The sequence below is a fragment of the Arachis ipaensis genome, chromosome B08, assembly GCF_000816755.2.
Source record: "Arachis ipaensis cultivar K30076 chromosome B08, Araip1.1, whole genome shotgun sequence".
Classification (NCBI taxonomy): Eukaryota; Viridiplantae; Streptophyta; class Magnoliopsida; order Fabales; family Fabaceae; genus Arachis; species Arachis ipaensis.
Genome location: NC_029792.2, coordinates 32,238,965 through 32,249,997, shown reverse-complemented (window position 1 = coordinate 32,249,997; position 11,033 = coordinate 32,238,965).

Genomic DNA, 11,033 nt, shown 5'->3' with positions numbered 1-11,033 from the left:
TTCAGTCATCTCTACTTTTTGGTCAATTTTATGTATTGATTTGTCAGCTATTCTAACTCTTAATGGTTTCTTTAATTTTTTCCAATCAAGTTTTATATTTGTACTAGCAAAATATTGTGTTGCTCCAGTATCTATGAAAGCATTATAAATTTTTCTGTTATTTTTATAGTAATAAATGTGGCATTATTACTCAGTCTCTGAGTCTGTTTCTAAGACATATTCAAAAATATAGTCTAGGTTATCATCAGATTCTTCTAATGGTTCCATGAAACAAGACTTAGCAATTTCTATTTGTTTGGTAAGATCATTTTTATCCTTCTTTTTTGGACATTCATTTGCATAGTGTCCTTCTTCTTGACAATACCAACACTTATAATTTTCTTTTTTATTTGGGCAATAGTCACTTTTTTGTCTTTTGTTTTTATTGTTATTTCTTTTTCTAAAATACCTCTTTTTTCTCCAATTTGGATAGTATTTTCATTTTCTAGATTGATATTTTCTTTTTCTTTAAAAATTTTTATTAAGACCATATTTTTGGGGTATCTCTTCATTATCCTGACAGCAAATTCTAATTATATTTGCAATTCTTTTTTGAGTCGCTTCTTGCATACAACGTTCTTTTATTTCCTCTCTTATTGCAGAGGTTGCTCCACCAAAATTATTTTCAATTGTCCCTCTATTTATTTCTCTTATAAATCTTCCTATTATAAATTCATTAGCAGGATATGGAAGTTTTGTTATATACATACTAAGATAATGATTTTTATCTTCTTCTTTTAATTTGTAATAATGTATTCTATATTCACATATATAAGACTCCGCATTACATAAATTATATATCTGAATATTAGCTAAATGGTTTTTTGCTTCTTGATATTCTTTATTATAGACTTCTTGTCTATGATCTATAATATTTTTTCCAAAAAATTCTTTATATAGAATCATCATTATATGTAATATCTTATCATAAGCTGTTGTTTTTGTTGCTAATTCTTCTATTATTTGGTTTTCTATTGATGTCATATAATCTCTTATAGTTCCTTTAGTATGAAACCCTATGTAATTCCAAATATCTCTTCCAGATAATTCACTAAGTTTTGGATTAGTAAAGGTTTCTAATAAGAAGGAATTCAACCAATTTTCGAAAATTTCTTTTTCATTCTTTTTACAGTCTAAATCGAGCATTCTTTCTCCTTCCATTTTCTGGGTTTTAGGAACGTATTTTGATGGTATTTTTGTATATTTTAAATCTTTATTTATAAACCCTTTTTTAAAAGCATAATTATCAAAACCTGTTTCCCATTTAAATTGAGATTAACTATCCTTAGATGTTCCAGCTTTGTTTTTTACTTGTATTGGAATTGCTAGTTCTTTGTCACTTGAATAATCTAGGATGTGTTCTTCATTTTCTATATTTTCAGAATTTACTAATTCTTCTTCTATTTGAAATCTCTGTTCCATAATATTATTTTCCTGAGCCATTTTTAATTGTTTAAAAAGCATTGTAACTTCTTCTAATTTTTCTTCAATATTCATAATTTCAACGGTGCTTTTTCTTATAAAAAGCTACGATTTTAAGTGTTTTGTAGTGAAAAGTGTGGTTTTAGAATGTATGGTTTAAGTTTTGCCACGTAGGCGTCTTTAGAAAAAGTTATTTTTGTGATATTTATGTGAGTGGTGGCTTAAGATTTAAGATGCAAAATGATCTCTTAAAAAATAAATAAATAAATAAATAAAGACCCATTATCCATTTAAAATAGGGATAAGGTATTTTTTATTTAAAAAATGAGATATTTTAATTTTTTATTTTATTATTTTAGAATAATATGATAAAAATTCATTAAATAATAACAAAAAATTAATTTCGTAAAAATTTTATTTGTAATTTATGAGAATTTTATTAAATAATAATAAAAATTAAAGTTCTTTTCAACAACATAACTATAGTTGTAGAAACTTAATCGAATTGATTGGTTCGACCAAAAATTAATAAACCGAATCTCCAACCAATTCAAAGATCATTTAAGGTCAAGAATTAGTGAAAACCAGTTAAACCAGTAAAAAGCGGTGAAAAATCGGTCCAATCGAACCATTTAAAAAAAATTCTAAAATTGATAAAGATGTGGTTTGAATTCAAGTCTTCTTTAAACTACATGCTCTCTTTGCTGCTAAGCTACAATCTTTTTTATTATTTCATATGTTAATTATTAATTATATAGCAAAATCGCACATTATTTATGTAGACCAGTTTGACTAGTGATTAGTTGGTTAAACCAAAATGAACCAATAAATCAATAACTCGACCGATTCAGTTAATATAAGCAACTATGAGCACTACTATCACCACTTTCTTCATTCTTATCATTATAAATTCTACTTCTACTATTTCTGTTGTGTAATCATATTTTATTATCATTGTGTATCTCTTCTACTGTCATCATCACCAATACAAATATCATCAATATTATATTATTTTATTTCATTTCTTGTTCGATTATAGGGGTGTACACGACTCAGTCCGGCCTAAAGACCCGGACCCGAAGACCCGGCACGTGGCCGAAGCCGAAGTGACCCGAGTTTGACCCAAAAACAAAAAACAACGCTCGGAAGAATATCTTAACCGGGTCTAGGCCATATTTCGGGTCACCCAACCAACCCGGTGAGAATACATATTCTAAAATTATTGTTTTGTGTTTAAAGAAGTATAAGACTTGATTCGGGTGGTTTCGTGAAAAATAGATTACACTACAAGAAAAAGCAATATTTGTAACAAAAAAAGGGGCCGTTGCAGTATGTCCCGTTACAAAAAGTTTTTGTAACAAAAAATAGAATTGTTACAATTCAAAGTAATATTTTGTAACAAATTTTTCTGATACAAAAAACTAAAAGTCATTACAAAAGTGATAATAAATTTTGATCTTCAAAATATTTTTTGTAACAATTTAAACTTTTGTGTCATAATATTTTGTTACAAAATACTACTTATTTTTGTAATATTTTTTATTCTTAGTTACAAAAATAGAAAATTCATTTTAAAATATTTAATTAAATAATTAATATATCAATTAATTTTCTAAACATGCTAACTTAACATTTATATAATATATAATCATATAGATAATTAGAATATCTTACATATCATTAAGATTCTTTTACAATAAAATAAGTTCTATAAATTCAACTAAATACAACTTTTTCCTAACATAAAATTATATCATATCGGATTTCTAATTCTTGATTCTTCTAGCATATTTCAGTCAATATAAAGTCTAGCATATTGGCATCAATTTTGTACCCCTGCAAATATGAGCAATGAAAACCAAAATTAAAAAATCACATATAACACTATTTTCATCAAAGTAAAAATAAAATTAGAACTTACAAGTTAAAATTAACTAATTCTTTAAGAATCTATTCTCAAAGTTTAAAACTAGTCAATCAAGAATGCAAATTATCAAAAATTAACAATTCAATATATAAACTCGGCCTAATTAATCATAATTCAATTCATTAAATTTACATAAGTATCAATTATCTAAAAATCACTATAAAGCACAATTTCCACCGAAGTCATCATAACAAATATACTTGACTTTTGGAAATAGTTTGGAAATAGAAAAGTATAGCAAGAATGGAAAAATAAAACCGAATAACAACTTGACAGCTAAGCCACACTATCTTGAACTTTCTTGACAGCTAAGCCATACTAATCCAGAGATCTCTTTTGCCACCTAATTTACTTTTATATGATTTTTTTTTTAAAAATCGGCTATTGATTTAGTACAGTTCAGAAAAACAGCAAGCAGTAACCAATTTAAAAAAATCATATAAAATCCATCTTTTGTTGGATTCTCCTAAATTTTGATGTGGTTGAACTAGAATTACCCATCTTTCACCCAGTTCAAGTCCCAGAGAATTTTTACTTCTCTAGAAAAAGTTGTCTCTTGAAATATGATTTTGTTTTAAGGAAAGGATGTTGTCACAGCAATGAACAGCCCTGCTTCTAGAAAGCAAAACTTTCTCTACAAAACTCGAATTGTCCTGAAATTTGGACATAAAATACTAGACATCCTAATATTTCACCCCTCTTTGGTTTCACCTCCAAAGAGTTTCAGAGTATTGAGATATATGGTTTTGAAGTTGCTGTTCCAGAATTCGGACAGATATATTTCTACAAAAAATGACCATTTTCTAAAAATCATATCTCCCAAACCACACATAGAAAAATTCTGAAATTTTAGAGAAACAATCTAGACATATCAAATTTTTATAGAAAAATAATTTCACCCATTTTGAGTGGCTAGATTGCTCCCAGTTTTGTTCACAAAGTGCTGTCCGAAACTGCATAATTCTGCAACATATAACCTTGGGTTTTGAGAGGTCAAAAATTGATTCCTAGCTTTTCATTCACTCTAACCTTGTATTCTAACTTTTTTTATCTATTGTGACTTGTTAAAAAGATTAAATTAGCCTCAAGTGCTCAGGATTAATAAATCGCCATTTTTAGTCAGTTTTCACATTTAAGCATACTCATATGAAATCAACAAGTTCTGCATTACTAAACACAATCCAGCCACAAATCACTCAAACAATTAACATATATTATCATCAATTTACTGTATCATATATAACAAATAGTCCAACATCATCTCAAATAATCATTAGCATGTATCATCAATTAATTCAATCATGAAACTTGGCTTTTAGCCTTTCAACAAATTCTGCACTCTAACAAACAGAATTTTCAGCATCATCATCATTTAATAAATCAAACACAGCATTATTCTATCAGTTTAAACAAAAAAAAGTTTTCTAAAGTTGCAATAATCAAAATTCTATACACGCATCCTCATCACAGAAACTATACACGCATCCTTAATAAGAAATTCTAATCAAAATTCATAAATTTCAATAATCAAAATTTATAATCAGTACAATTTAACAATTCATAGTATTTTTTCTTTGAAAATCTCTTTACAGGAATAATCACATTTTGTTTTACATGTATCTTCTTCTTGCTATCAATTCAGCTACATAACTTGGATGCAGATGGCTTTAAATATTAGTATTTACACAGCATCTCATCAATTTTAATTCCATATATATAATAAATCAATATATCATTCCATCCATCAAATTAACCATCATCTAAGTCTGGGATAAGACATGACTTAACATTTTTTTATATACATGAAAGGGGGTTTGGACGGTTGACACTAACAGGAACTCAGGAAGAATAAAATCAATCAATATTATAAAGCCTTAATCAAAACACTAATAGGAACTCAAGAAGAACAAAATCAGAACAATTCACTAACAGGAAGAGAAGAGAAGCAAATTTCAAATTTACCTAATTAGAACTTCTAATAACCAAATCCCAAATTTCAGAAGAGAAGCAATCTTAATCAGAAATTCTAAATTTCCAATAATCAGAACCCTAAATCCCTAATCATAAATTCCAATAATCAAATCCCTAATCAGAAATTTTAATAACCAAATCCCTAATTAAAAATTCAAAACATGTAATTTACCTGAACTGAACTTGAGCAGGGGCTAGAGAAGAGAAGAAGATCAGCGGAAGAAGCAGTCATTGTCGCCGTCGTCCTTCAGGCTTTGAGGGTCAGAGAAGCTCCGTCGCTGTTTGCAGTTATTTGCCATCTGAAAGAACACATCTCCTCCAGACTTCCAGCAGCAGATTCGGCAAGACACAGCTCCACTGACGGCACCAGGAAGCACAATGATGACGGCTTGGTGAGACGCGACAGCGGCGACGGCTTCGTGGTGGCGTTGCCCTTCACACGCGCTCTCTCTCCTCTTTGTGATTCTTCTTAGGCTACAGAACCGGCTTGATAGAAGGCAGAACGGTGACTGGACAGCGACGAACGGTAGACTCCAAGGTGGCGACGGCGCAGTGGCGCTGTGGACAGCCCCCCTTCCTCCCTTCTCTTCTCCTGGCACGACTCTCTCTTCCCTCTTCCCTCTTCCCTCATCCCTCTTCCGTTTCTTTCTTTCTTTCATATTTCTGTGTGTAGGTGTGTGGAACAGGTGACCCCTGTGTGACTGGGTGTATGTGCACGCTGAAGAGGGGTGGGGGTTCTAGGGTTAGGTTTTCCTAAGGGTTTGTAATTTTAATTAAATTAGGTTAATTATCTTAGAGATTTTAACATTTTAAAATAATTTTTTTACTTACAAAAATTTTTGTATTTTGTGACAAACAAATAACTTGTTACAAACAATATTAAATTTTATGACAAATTAATTTTTTGTTACAAAATAATTGGAGCTTTTGAAACAAATGGACATTTTGTTACAAAAGATTTTAAACTTTTGCAACAACTTCATCTTTTGTTACAAAATATTTTAAAATTTTGCAACAAAACAATTGTTTGTTACAAAAGCCAATATAATTTGTAACAAAAAAAATCAAGTCGTTACAAAATATCAAAACATTTTGTAACAAATTGTATTGTTGTTACAAAACATTATTATTATGTAACAGTTACTAATTTTTGTTACAAAAGAATAATTTTTTGTAACAATTTTAAATTTGTTACAAAATTTTTGTTATGAATGTTCAATTTTCTTGTAGTGTTAAGTGAAAAATAATAGTTAAGATGAGAGATTAGGGGTAAGTAAACTTGTGAGGAAGACACTTCTATTAATGGCAAATAAGCAATACAAGAACTGATAGTGAGGAAGAGAGGTGGAGAACAAGTGTTGAGACCTCCACTAATATCACAAGAGGATGAATGAGCTTTGTTTAAACTGGACAAGAATGGTTTACAGAGAAGAGAAGCTCTCAGAAGAGGATGAAGGTGAAGGTGAAAGTAAAGGATGAAAAGGGTTTCAATGTCTGTGAAGAAGAAAATGATCAAGGTGAAAGTGAAAAGTGAGAGTGAAGGATGAAGGTGAAGGTGAAAAGTGAAGTCTGGTTGAAGGTGAGGGTGAAAGTTGAAGTCTGGTTGAAGGTGAGGGTGAAAGTTGAAGTGCTTTACAGAGGTGGCTTGAGGTCCTTTTTATAGTGTAAAACCATGATGAAGAGGACACCCCTTGGCCAATAGTTTTATTCTGACATTTGGTTCACTGCTCTTTCCAAAATATCTTTAGGTACCCCTGTCACCTCAAGTCTTGTCAACTGAAAAGGTAGGAAGTTGATTCCCACAACACGTTAAACTAAAGCTCCTGACATGTGACATTAGTGAAGGAACATCTAGTTTGGTTTTCTTTCAACTAGATGACACCTTTACACTCTAAATCCAACCAATCCACTTCCACCAATATAGTTCCCACTGAAGAGAAATTCAACTCCTCAATGTGTTCTTTTGGGTTCCATCCTTTTAGCCAAATACCTTTAGGAGGAACTTAACTCTTTTTTGACCATGTTTGTAGGTCATTATAAAAATAATTATGTACAAAAAAAGTTTATATTTTTAGTACACAATCATAAGCCTCCATGCAGTCTTTGAAGGTACAAAATATTCCCTCAAACTGCATTAAACTTTTTTGTACTCAACAGAACAAGAATAATTAAATTTTTTTTGTTAACATATCATAACTCTAAAGAATCAAATATCCCCTCTTTTATTCATTTTTTGTTATAGTAAGATATGTATTTGTAAATATTATAATATTTAAATATAAATATTTCTGTATAATATGAATATAATTATGTAGTCGTAAAAAATGAATAAAAGAATGTTATTGTGCAAATATTAAAAAAGAGGGGAAACATAACACCCAAAAAGAGGTGTACAATGAAAGTCATAGAAGCAGTAGGACAAAAATATATTTTGTCAAAGTATTATATATTTACAAAATAAAGTGCTAGAAACTATCACAGCTACAAAATATCACTGTAAGAAATCACAGAAGAAGCAGTCTCCTTATACTTGGCCAATTGCTCTCGCTCCATGCTGACGCTGGCTAACCTAGCCTTCATGGTGTTCAATTCAGATGTAAGCTTGTTAACCTTTTATTGAAGAGCAGAAACATCAGAAGAGAGAACGTGATGCTCTTTAGACAACAATTCTTCTCTAGCAAGATCAGAGATCCCAGGTGGAGGCTCCAATTTTGCAGAAAGATTTTCAAGCCAACGACCATTAAATTTAAATAACTTAAGGTTATTTAGATGATTTTCTACCATATCCCCATGAGCACCCCACAAGTCTGCAAGGGAGTGTGAAGTGAAGAAATCCCATGCGTCCAGAAAAGCTTGGTACCCAAGCTTCTTGAAAGGCAGTTTAGGTCATTTGGAAGTAAGAAGGAAGGAGCCCAGGATGCAATCTCCGATAACAAGTTCTTCGCATCGCCATTAAAATGCTCAAACTCATCGCGGACAGAAACTGAAAAGCAAAACAACCTTTTTTCATCAGGAACTTATAAAATGTTGGCACGCTTGACAAATGAAAAGAAATACAATGGAACACACCCGAAGAAGCACTAGTTAAAAGTTCCTTTGTGATTTTAGAAGTGCTTGAAGCTTGAAAGGTGGACTCAGAAGCAGTATGAGAAGCTGAAGATACAAACATACACACAAACAGCATGAACAAAATCATGTATGCAAGTCTCAAAAAAAAAAAAGAGAGGTGGAGTAAAACAGTTGTACCTGCACCAGGAAGAACCGTTTGGGTAGGAGTAACAACACCTCTAGTAGGATCCCCTTGGCAGGTAACACCCAGCTCAATGTCAACATTTCTCTTAGAACTTGCTTTTGCTTGTAGGCCATCTCGCACAACTTCTTGGGTAGTACCCTCGTCAGGGACGTCGCCAACAACAAATGAATTAGGAGAGTCCCCACTGACCCTTTCTAGAGAGCTCTCATCGCCTACATTTACCAGATCAGAAGGTGCATTTGGAATTGTTTTCAGTTTACCCAAAAGACGATGGGATCTACGCTTCACAACACTGCTAGATAAGCTAACCACAGCCTTACCAGGAGACTGCGATGACTTAATAAAGCAAGCAGCAGCAGAAGAATCTTTAGCTTTTGCTGTCGAAGAAGGAGAAATTCCTGAGCCAGTAGAAATTGGTGAAGGCGTAGCATCAATGGAAGGCCCAGGTGTTTTTGTAGGAGACCTCTTCGAAACCTTAAAATTTGAACTCTCCACTTTACTGCGCTTGACCACTTCAGCAGTAACAACTGAATCATCTGGTTTTCTTTTTGAAAAAGGTGGATGTCTATAATACTTAGCGTTCAAGTCTACAAAACACCAGCACAAAAAATATAGCAGTCAAACACACAAGGAGGAGAGAGAGACGAAAAAGAAATGAAGAAACAAAAAATAAGAATCAGCAAAGAGCAAATATTACTTGTAATAGTTGAAGGGGAAAGGTTGCCAGTCATGAAATATAGATCCTTAATCAAAACCGGGACAAATGATCTAATATCAGGGATGGAGGTACCCTCATATTGCCTAATATGCTCCTTCATACGCATAAGGTAATCCACATACTCCATTGTAACTCCCCCATCCCTGTCAAGAGGAACAACCAAGAAAGGATTGTACTTCGGGAGTTCTTCTTGAAACAGAACCTTTTTCATTAAATTTTCCGGTGGAGAAAAAATATGCTCCACATTTTTTGGGTCATGGTCTCACCCTAGTTGGCGACTTACCCTATCAGGGTGGTAGATCACTGGACAGATCAAAGCTCCACAGTGAAAATCCCTATCCATAACAATCAAACCAGGAAGGGGGTAGGAGAAGTGTGATGACATGTCACCATGTCATGTTTTTCTATACTTTTTCATACAAGAAATTGATGATTTGTGCTTAAATATTGAATGCTTTTATACTTAAATGATATATTTTCTTGATCTTTTAATTTTATAAATCTTGTAGGAAATAAGAAGAAAAAGAAGCAAAGAAGTACAAAATAAGCTAAAAAGGAGAAAAAAAGAGCTTTGGGAAACACTTTGAAGTTGGAGCACACTTTGGAGCCTTAGGCCACGCTTTTAAAAGCGTGGCCCATGACCAAATTTAAGAAGAATAGGCAATCAGCACACAAAGCTCCACTCTTGCCAAGAGCGGAGCATCATCCTGATGCAATTTCAACTTGGAAGCAAGAATTTTCGCCAAGTTAAAATCTGGGCGCTCACAGCATGACTATGCCTCCTTCAAAGGGCTATAACTTGAGCTACAGATGTTCGATTGATGTGCTTCCAGTTACGTTGGAAAGCTGACATTCAGAGCTTTCTAACGATTTATGGCAATCTATATTTGGCATGAAATAGAGGCACGAATGAAATGCATCTTTAAGGGCCAAAAACAAGCAAAAATAGACCAAAGTGCAACCACCAAGATTCGAAGAGGGAGCCTCACTCCAAGGCAAAGAGGCGCTTCTAATAGTGCTCACTTGGAGAGCACAGCGCTCTCTGGGAGAGCATTGTCGTGCTCTCGTCATAAAAATTCAAGGAAAATCTTTTCTCCAAATGCTTTCACAAGGGTTTGAACTTGGGACCTCCCCTTGGAAGCATCAATGCTCAGCTCACAAGGAGAGCAGAGCGCTACTCCTTGGTGCACACAAGCAAGCTTGACACGGCCAGGACTTGGTGCGCGCATCATGACACGGGCAAGGAAGCAAGGCGCGCAAGACATGCACCCAAGGCACCAATGCTCCGCTCCCCACATGAGCATAGCATTATCCTGATGCCTCTCCCAAGCATTGGCACGCAACAAGGATCCCCAAGAGAAGCTTCAATGCTCCGCTCCCCACAAGAGCAGAGCATCATCCTGGGAGCAATTTTTTTATGGGCCAAAATTCAACCAAAATTCCATTTAAATTCAATTCCTCTCCAAATTGAATCAAGGCCAACCAAACCTATTTCTCCTCAAATCCAAAGCAAGCAAAGCCCACATCATCACTCAAAGGCACAAGAACAAGCTAGAATTAGGATTTTCATTTAATTTGTTTTTCATTTCAATTTCATTTTCATCTTCACTTTGTAAAGCCTATATAAAGGCATCAATTTCATCTCATTAGGGAGGATCCCCATTAGAGAATATTGGAGGGTAGCTCCATTAGAAAGCTTTCTC